Below are 9,617 nucleotides of genomic sequence, written 5' to 3'. Positions count from 1 at the left end.
ATTTCGGCCAATAAAATTATGTCAGTTGCAGAAGACATAATTTTGAGAAAAAATAGGGGCGACCTTCTAGACTTTCGCTTGATTGCGTCGAGAGTTGATTGTGCTTTGTATCTGACCCTTGTTTTGGTTTCAGGTAGCCATGTATCGACGCCGAGGTCGACCGTCGACGCGGGATCGTGCCGCACCACCCGAGATGCCTAAGCAGGCAGGGCCGAGTGCAACTCCCGATTTGAGAGAGCAGTTGGCTGCCCTAACTAAGGCGACGAGGCAGCAGGGGGCACTGTTACAGAGGATGTGTGAGATATTTACTCCGCCGCCGAGCACAGCGCCTAGAGCACCAGAGCAGTCAGCTCCACCACCGACTACTCCAGTGGCCGCACCAGCTACAGCTGTACCCCCACCAGTGACAGTTCCTACGGCGCCTGTTGGGTGCCGAACATCCCGACTCTTGACCCCGTCAATAATTCTCCTTGAGAAGATTGTCGAGATGCGAGACGGCTGCGGATTATGACCCTCAAAATATGCGCCCACAGAGGATCAAGCGATTAGGCCGATGAGGGATCGAATCAGCCGGGTTCGAAAACCTCCGCAGTAAATTCGCTTCGGCGGGATGAGCCGAATGGAGAGGGAGAGCCCAGAATTCGACTAAGAAACGAGCCGAATGACCAAGCAACTTGTGATCAGATCGGCAGGAAGAGCCAAAGATGACTTTCTATTGAATAGCAAAAGGAAAAAGTACACAAGCAGGGGAGTGATGCCCGTAGGGCAGACAGACTCCAAGTATGGGAACAGAAAAGTGATGCCCGTAGGACAGACAGACTCCGAGTATGGGAAATTACAGGAATTACTCCTAAGGAAAACAGAAAATGCGAGAATAGAAAGATGCAGAAAAATAAAGGTGGTCTTTTGTGCGCAGAGGCGAAGACCCTTTTTCAGGGTATCATATGCCTATTTATAGAACCGCCTTTGCGTCAGTTATCGCTCTTGCACGATCAGCCACTATCTCCTGATTCGTAGGACCACCTTCGGCCGATCGGAACCGCTCGTAACTGCTTGCGGTTGTTATAACTCCTCGGTCCAGTGCGGCTTGTATGTGTCCGGTGTACTCTAGGTCTGCCGTTTTAGCCGTCTTACGGATATGGACTCGGTATGCCAGCTGTTCGCGCCTAACTGGCTCAACAATTGCCCCCTCGTCAGTTTTCGAAGTGATGCTTCGGTAGCTGGCGTTACTTTTTTCGTCTCAAACAATTTTCTGTTGTCGAAAGCGGGCTTAATCCGAGACGTATTTCTCGGTCCAATCAAATTCAAATTCTCTGACGTATTCTGCACTACGATCTTCTGTACGGTTTAATCTAAGCCGTTTATTCTCTTCTTTACGGCCCCGATCGCATTCTCTATTTTTGTCTCATGTGCGGCATTAATTAACTCATCTTAATTGCCGTTGTTTATTCATCATTACAGCCGACCTTGGGACTCGTAATCGAAGCGACAGTTCGATACGACGGCCTTTTCTTCTTCCTCAAGCTTCCCATTATTTTTGTCTCTTCCAATTCTTATTTTCTTTTCCTCATATCTTTCACTAAAACCTCTTCTTCGTCTCCTTCATCCTTCTTCTCTTTTCGTAACCGATTCTCTCGGCTTTTCTCTTCTTCTGAACAATGTCTTTGGTTCCTCCTCTTCCTTCTCATCCATCTCTTGACTATACTATACTCAAACCTTTCGTCGATTTAGATCCATCTAGGTTCATACTAGGTCCTTCTCTTATAAATGCACCATCTCCTACTGACTCCCCTTTCTCTGATGAGGGACTTCCTTGGAAAAGGATTATTCATCTCCATTCTTGGTACTCATCAGCTTCAACAGGAAAGAGTCTCAGAACCTGGCCAAGTGTTTCGGAAGCATATTTGGCCTGGTTAGATAGAGTAGAATCCGTTTTTGGCGCCTTCTGGCGGGAAATCGACATTTATGAAGCAATTCAATTATCTCGGCACCCTCCTATAGCCGATAATCTTCTTCTAGCCGCTGCTCTTTGTTTCTGGTCCCCTATTTCTAATGTTTTTCTTTTCAAAAGGGGGCCTCTTACCCCCACCCTTTTTGATGTGGCCGCCATTGTTGGCTTATGCCCTCATGGCATTACTCTCTCTATGGTCTACAACCCTGACGGTGTGTCTGATTTTGAGACACACCTTAATCTAAATGATTTGGCTTATTCTAAATTTCTTCGAAAATTTGCAGGTGAATCCCCTGCCCCGGTCACCAAGAAGGAACACACGGAGTTCCTTCTATACTGGTTATGCCACAATCTTTTCTGCATTCGTTCGTAGAAAATTAACTGAGATTTTGTTCCAATCGTCGTTGGTTTAGCTAACGGCGATAAATTGGCCTTGGGGCCATATTTCCTTGCCTTCGTCTACAGGGAAGTTTTTGATTTTATTAAGCCACTACCTTCCGGTGATGGCATTGCCATCGGCTCTGAGTGTGGCGTTTTTTGGTTTCTGCAAATGTTTCTTCAATTCTATATTCCTGCTTTATGCCAATCTCCTTTCAATCCGACTTCGGCTGCCCAATTTGATTCTTATGGGCTAGCTCTCGGCTGTCCGCAGCCGATGACCTCTGGTCAATCCTCCGATTTTCTTACTTATTTCAAAGCTTTTTATGAGCCAGCCTCTGATTCGGCTATTTCTTAGGCTCTATTTGTTGATCGTCTCACCGGCCCCTCTTGGTTTCTGGCTCGGTTTGAAGCCATTCAGGGCCAGCTATCTTCTTCTCGCGCCGGTGAACATTTAGATGTATGGTATTCGTATCCAGCCCCTCGGGACCTTCATGTGGGGCTTAAATCACGTTCGAAACTACTGCCGAGTACTGAGGTTTATTCTCCTCAGTATGTGGCTCGGCAATTTGGGTTTGTTCAGCCGATCCCGGCCCCTTCTAAATTTTTTACGGCCAACACAGCGGATCATCGTCCTCCCACCAAGGGCATATTTGAAGCTGATAAGCTTTCGGCTATGGGGAATCATCTCAGACGCTTCTTCCAGTTAGCAAGCTTCCGTCTGAACTATACAGGGGTAGCCCTCGCCGGTTATGCTACCACGTGGGATCAGTTTACTGACCGCTCCTATGATCTTTCTCTGCCTCGAGCACTCCGTAAAACCATCCATCCATTTGGTTAGTCATCTAATTTTTTGTTTATAATTTCCTTCTAATATGGCTGTAACTTATCTTTTATTTTATACACAGCCACCACTCCGAGCAGAGATTCTTCAACCGAGATTAAGTCTCCACCAGAGACTATTTCTGATGCCCCGCCTTTTTCCTCGGTAAAATATCATTTTTCCACTCATCTTAATCATAATTTTTTTTTTCTTTGTTCATCATTTTGTTTGTTTCCATTTTCAGTCGATTCCTGCTTCTCCATCGGTCTCAGCTTCAGACAAAAGACCGATTAAAGTTGTTCAAGTCACTTCCTCGCCGTCTTCCAAATGGCGTAAGTCAGTGGTTAAGAGAAAATTCCAACAAACCGAAAGTACCCCTTCGGCTGATACCACTAAAGACAGAGCCGAGGATATTCCTTCGGCCGACATTCCATCCAAAGAAGCTACTATACCCTCTTTGGCTACCTCTGTTCCAACCAAAACGATTGATGTCGGGGTAAGCCACATTAATTGGTTGTACGAAAAGAACATTTCTTAATTATTTATTACTCTCTTTTAAACTATAGTCTTCTCCTGAACGAGCCCCTTTTGTTTATTATTCGAAGATGCAGATAGAACGGCAGCTTCGCAGGGAAGCCCGTCTCGAGAAAAAGAGAGGGATGGAAAAGAAGAAGAAATCTGTTGACACGCGGGCTTACACGCCAGTTACCACAGTGAGATTGCATCACTTTCTTTTTGTCTTCCTGCCCGCGACATCAACTATTAAAAAAACAAATTCTAAAGGGGATGAACAGACAAACATAACCTTTCGGGCGAACGGTCCGAAGACAGAGCACATTCTGCCCGCTCGCACCCATCGGAGTTGCTTCACCTATTGCTAATGATCCTTTATCTCGATCTTCATCTTTTTGATTCTAAGTCCAGCTCCAAAACGGAGGATTCTCGAGCCAATTACCATCATCAGACACGGCAGAATAATTCGATACAAATGCCCTAAATGTATACAGTGGGTATCCTGTTCTATCTTAGAATCCAGAACAAATTTGATCGCTATATGCCCCTTTTTAGCTTGATTTAGTTGGCGCGATCAATCAGATATTCCCGGCCCAGTCGGCCATAAAATTTATTGTAGCAACCTATACTTCAACTTCACTTTTGGCTTCGTCAATCGTGCGTGCGCATCTGGCGCCGAACTTGAGCCTTTAATCAACCATTTGTCATCGTTTAGCAATTAAAAAGAATACCCTGATATAGCAGATTCGCCTACTGAATGCACAAAAGAAATAAGGAATTGCTATCAAAATCGCGCAGCCAACAACGATTTCTCTATTAAAGAAGAATTAGCTCGCGCGGAATCTAACTCCTTGCACAAACCCTCTGAGGCGTCGACTTCAACTAAAAATTTACTTGAAGTCTAAAAAGGAAGAAGGGATAAAGGTTAAAACGAGACTTCTCACATTACAAAGTCCACCTTGATGAAGCACTGAAGAAACTCTCGATTAATCGACAGCCAACCAATCTCAACAGCCAAGGTAACAACTACAAAACTATTGGGGTCCTGATCGGCTGAATATCAACTAATGATTTAAATCGCACATTGGATTGGGGGGGAGGGAGTGGGTGAGGATGTAAATATCATTTAAAATACTTTCCGTTTATTGGTGTTTCACTTCACCTCATCCATATTGATAATAAATGCATTCCACTCTTTGATCGGCTAACTAATGGCCTTCCCAATCTGGGGACCACTCATCACGTCGGATCTTTTTGACGAATGAAAAAGCAAGGCCGAAGAACTAAATCACTCCGACGAACAAATGGTTTGAACGCCTTCATCAAGAAACTTTCTATTATAATGCATACACTCGGACTTTGGTATGCGTTTGTAAATGTCTAAATATCAACCGAGTTCTATTACTTCTCTGCTCTGAATCTTCATTAATCAATATTCATATACCTAAGGGCTTTTTGTTTCTTCTCTATTTAAAGAAGGAACTGTATCCAGACTGGCAATACCGCCTCATGGCCATATTACAAAACAATTGAATGTCATCCCGTCCTGGTGTTTATTGAGGTATCGCATCCCATAACTTCTAAAGATTTCATCCACATTCCAGATACTCCAGTCGCATCATAAAGAGTAATTACTTTTTTGCTCTTCACGCCGCATAAGTCGCCTAGCATAAAAGGAATGAAGCAGGAGCTTTATCTTTCGAGACTCGATTGACCGAACAAACTGTCCCGCTCAGGTTGACCCCGGCTACTTGTCCGGAGATGCCGGCTGTGGTTGGGACCGCCGAACATTGTCCCTTGTCGGTGTGTGACGGTCTCAAGGAATCCCAAAAACATGAATATCATGACTTCAAAAATCCAATAAACTTTCCTTTCGAGTGACCAAGATCGAGAAGTCTCCTTCCCCATTAGTAAAATAATCGATGGCAATCAGAAACTTATGACCAGCTGAGAATTCGCTGAATTTCTCAATTAAACCATCAGCCGCATCCCGAAAGGCCATTGTTTAAATTAAGCGTACATACTCAAAGGCAGAACCTTTCTATAACCAGTAAAATGACATTTTCTGCACCATAGCATACTCTATGAGTCTGATGCATATCGACCAATAATATCATGGGTCCCGAATGTCCATACAACATTTTCCTGGCAAAGGGTCCACAATTCTCTCATGTGTTTCCCATTACTATCAGAGCTTTCCGGGCCGCTAAAACATTTCAAATAGAACCATTCGTCGCGGCTGTTCTTATTTACTATACCATCTAGCAACCTGGTTGGGTGAACCACGAGCTCTTACTTCGATAAATAACTCGAGCCCCGATAGATGACCTACAATATTTGATACAACGACTTCTTCCAACTCACCTGTTACTCTAAAAGAGCTATGATAGGTTCACCGTAATAACCGAAGGTAAGCAATCATTCTATATACTATAACTGACTTCGGCTCTCTGTATTCACTGAGCCTGATTGGGGCCAATTCGTTGCTTTTTCTTTCCTCTGCCAGTCGAATTCCGACTCTCCGAATTGCATAATAAATCTAAATCTCCATCAAGTAATTGCAAAATTCGATTCCAGCCAGTTCTATGTCGTGGTTTTGTTCGGGTAAAAGAATCCCCCGTTAATCCTGTTTTGAATATTAACTAAACACCGCGATACATTTGACTGACTTTGATCCTTTTAATTCTGCAATATATCAAGGCCCGATTACCAATGCTTCAATCATCGGCTTGGTTGTAGAGCAAACCGAAATCTATCAAATGCAAATTGACAAGACTATACCTCACAGCAGGCTTATCACTACTCCTGCTTGCTGCAATTCAGTGTTCTTTGAACCATCAAAGTACATACACACTTCCCCCCCCACCCAAGGTTGACAGCAATTACATTTAGTTTCGGCTCCTCTATTCTACAACATGGCGATGCGGTCACCAAACAAAATCACTATAGCTGGCCTTCTGAATAGCTTGGCAGGAAACATAATTAAGGGAATACCAGATAAAGCTAATAAAAAATCCATTCCCAATTACGTCCCTCGGTAGCACTGGTTTGGGTAAAATATTTATGCAAATCGGTCTTTGCCTATTACTGATATCTTAGCTGATAAAAATTAATATCTGCATTTGGCATGTAAATAATATAAAGCCAAAATAGAATTTTCTAAATAGTGCCGATACCGTTCGTATCTAACAGACCGTCGCTTAGGTAATAAATCCCTGTTCTTCCTTCGTTCTCATTTTCTAACCACGAAACAATCCAAATTTTCATCTCTGCAGGCCATATAATATAACTTCAGTCGCTGATTCGCTTTGGAATTACAGTTCTGGAGGATAGATAAGTACGGATGGTGAGTAGTTCAAATGCCTCGTGGCGTTCCTTGATTGCTGCCCAAGTACGAATCTTCCTTTCTCTTATCGCGAAGAACGGAGTAAACAACCGCCGACTTCCGCAAATAGATATACAACCGCGAAAATAAATAATACTTCCCCAACAAACTCTGTAGTTCCTTTGCACTGGGGCGTAAACTCTCTAAATGCCCGCTTTCATTATTTATCAATTTCAATCCTTCGTTATGGAGCAACCCCAAGAAATTCGCAAAACTCTCAAACGCGCAATTCAGAAAGGTTCATTTTTAAATTATATTTTCTCATTCTCTCAAAAGCAAGCTTTAAATCGATCCAATGTTCGGCTTGTGACTTGGATTTGATAACTATATCATCGATACATACTTCCAATATTTTGCCGATTAAATCATGGAAAATAAAATTCATGGCTCTTTGGTAAGTAGCTCTGGCATTCTTTAAGCCGAACGGCATAACAACCCATTCAAAGGTTCCAATTGAACCGGGGCATCTAAAAGCCGTTTTAGCCACATCTTCTTTAGCAATATAAATTTGATTATAACCAGCGTGTCCATCCATAAAGGACAAAATTTCATTACCAGCAGCCGAATCTACTAACATATCAGCTATTGACATTGGATATTCGTCTTTAGGTGTAGCTAAATTTATGTTCCTAAAATCGATGCAAACTCTAAGTTTGCCATTCTTTTTACGTACTGGAACTATATTAGACACCCAATCAACATAGCGGGCCACTCTAATAAATCCGGCCTTTAAAAGATTTTCAATTTTATTTTTAATTTGTAGTTCAATACTCGGCTCAAACCTACGAGCCGGTTGGTTAAAAGGTTTAAACCCTTTTTTGATAGGCAGCCGATGCTCTACAATCTCTCGACTTAAACCTGGCATTTCTTCATAGCTCCAGGCGAAGCAATCCTTGTACTTCTTTAACAGCTTCTTCAATTCTTCCTGTTGTTGAGTCGACAGCTTGAAACTTATAAACGTCGGCTTGTTGTCTTCACAAGACCCCAGATTTACTTCTATCAACAAGTCCTGGGTCTCCAGCTTTTTCTCGTCGGCTTTAATAGGCGATTCTTCTAGCTCCATTCCCGCTGTTTGCCTATTCATCTCATATGATTTGTCGGTCTTCATGGCCGATTTCACTTGACATTCATTCTCGGCTTTATGAACTGAGTCTTTTATGACTTCCTCGGCCTTATTGGCCGAATTATCAGGTGCTAACACATCGGCTTTGGCAGCCGAATTATCCTCATAGCCGATCTTGTTGATCGGCTCATCTTGTTGAGGCTTGTGCCAAGCCTCTATTCCCGATTTTTGGGACTTCATTTTAACCATCTAGGTGGCTCTTCATCAGCCACCATAGTGTTGATATCTTTTGAGAGAATTAATTGAATCCCCTCTTCCGTTACTTTTACGAATGAAATCTGATCTGGATCAGCATCGGCCCAATTGATGTGGCCGATGTCTTCCATGTTGACATTGTAAGGAAATGTATGCATCTACATGTGCATTTAATGCAGCGGAAATAAATTTTTTTTCATTTATAAAATATGATCCAATCATGTATTTTTAATATCATAACATTTATGATATTAGTGTATATATATATATATATATATATATATATATACATATGTACCAAGATCATCTCGTGTGACACACAAAAATTATTATTCTAATCTAATTAGAAGAAGGGTTCGAATTTCAACCTGTGCAAATTACCAAAATTATTTCACAGTTGATTTGGATCTGAACTTCTGGTCCTTTGAGCCACACAAGTGTTCGGCCTCTATGTGTATCCACACAAGGCTGCTCCGGGATCTGTGCTTCACACAATCACAATGTAATCTCGAAACTCCTTTCGTGATTTCTTGTGTTAATGTGGAGAAAAATTAATCCTTAAAATTGTGCTAGCAATTTGAAGAGGATTAACTATTGAGACTAATTAATATTGGAGACTACTCTCTTATGATTAAAAGAGAGCTCTATATAGTTGAAAAGCTTTCTCTCTTTGTTTGTATTCTACTTCAAATCACCTATATTGTTTTTTCATTGGGAGATGCTTTGATTTATAGGTAGGGCAAAAAGACAAGGTGGAGGTGGAGGAGCGTTCTCATAATTAATGAAACATTCATTAATAAAGAAGCATCTCTCTCTCAAATTTGGAGAGGAGAGAAAGAAAGAAAACACTCACCATAAATGAGAGGAGAGTTAACTCCTCTTATCTGATATGCATAGAGAAGAAGAGAGGAAAGGAAAACGTTTTCACTTTTCTTCTCCATTAATAGTATAATTAATATGCACATTGTCTTTCTTTTCTTTTTACTCGTCTTCACCTCCCAACAAATTAATACAAGGATTAATTAAAGAGAGTTGTCACTTCATAAATTGTTGCAACTATTGCACATAAGCCCTCATACTAAATCAAATTTAGTATTAGGTCACTCTACAATTTTCAATTTTACAATTAGAGTTTTTGCTAACCACCTTAGCAAATAAATTCTTACTCTGCTACTTTAGCAAAATAGTCTCTGTTAAATCTCCAAGCACTAGATCACACGCAGTCTTTATTGTGTGTGACCACATAGGT

The sequence above is a fragment of the Ananas comosus genome, unplaced genomic scaffold, assembly GCF_001540865.1.
Source record: "Ananas comosus cultivar F153 unplaced genomic scaffold, ASM154086v1, whole genome shotgun sequence".
NCBI classification, from domain to species: domain Eukaryota; kingdom Viridiplantae; phylum Streptophyta; class Magnoliopsida; order Poales; family Bromeliaceae; genus Ananas; species Ananas comosus.
The sequence above is the reverse complement of the archived record's forward strand: the minus strand, read 5'-3'. Positions refer to the sequence as shown.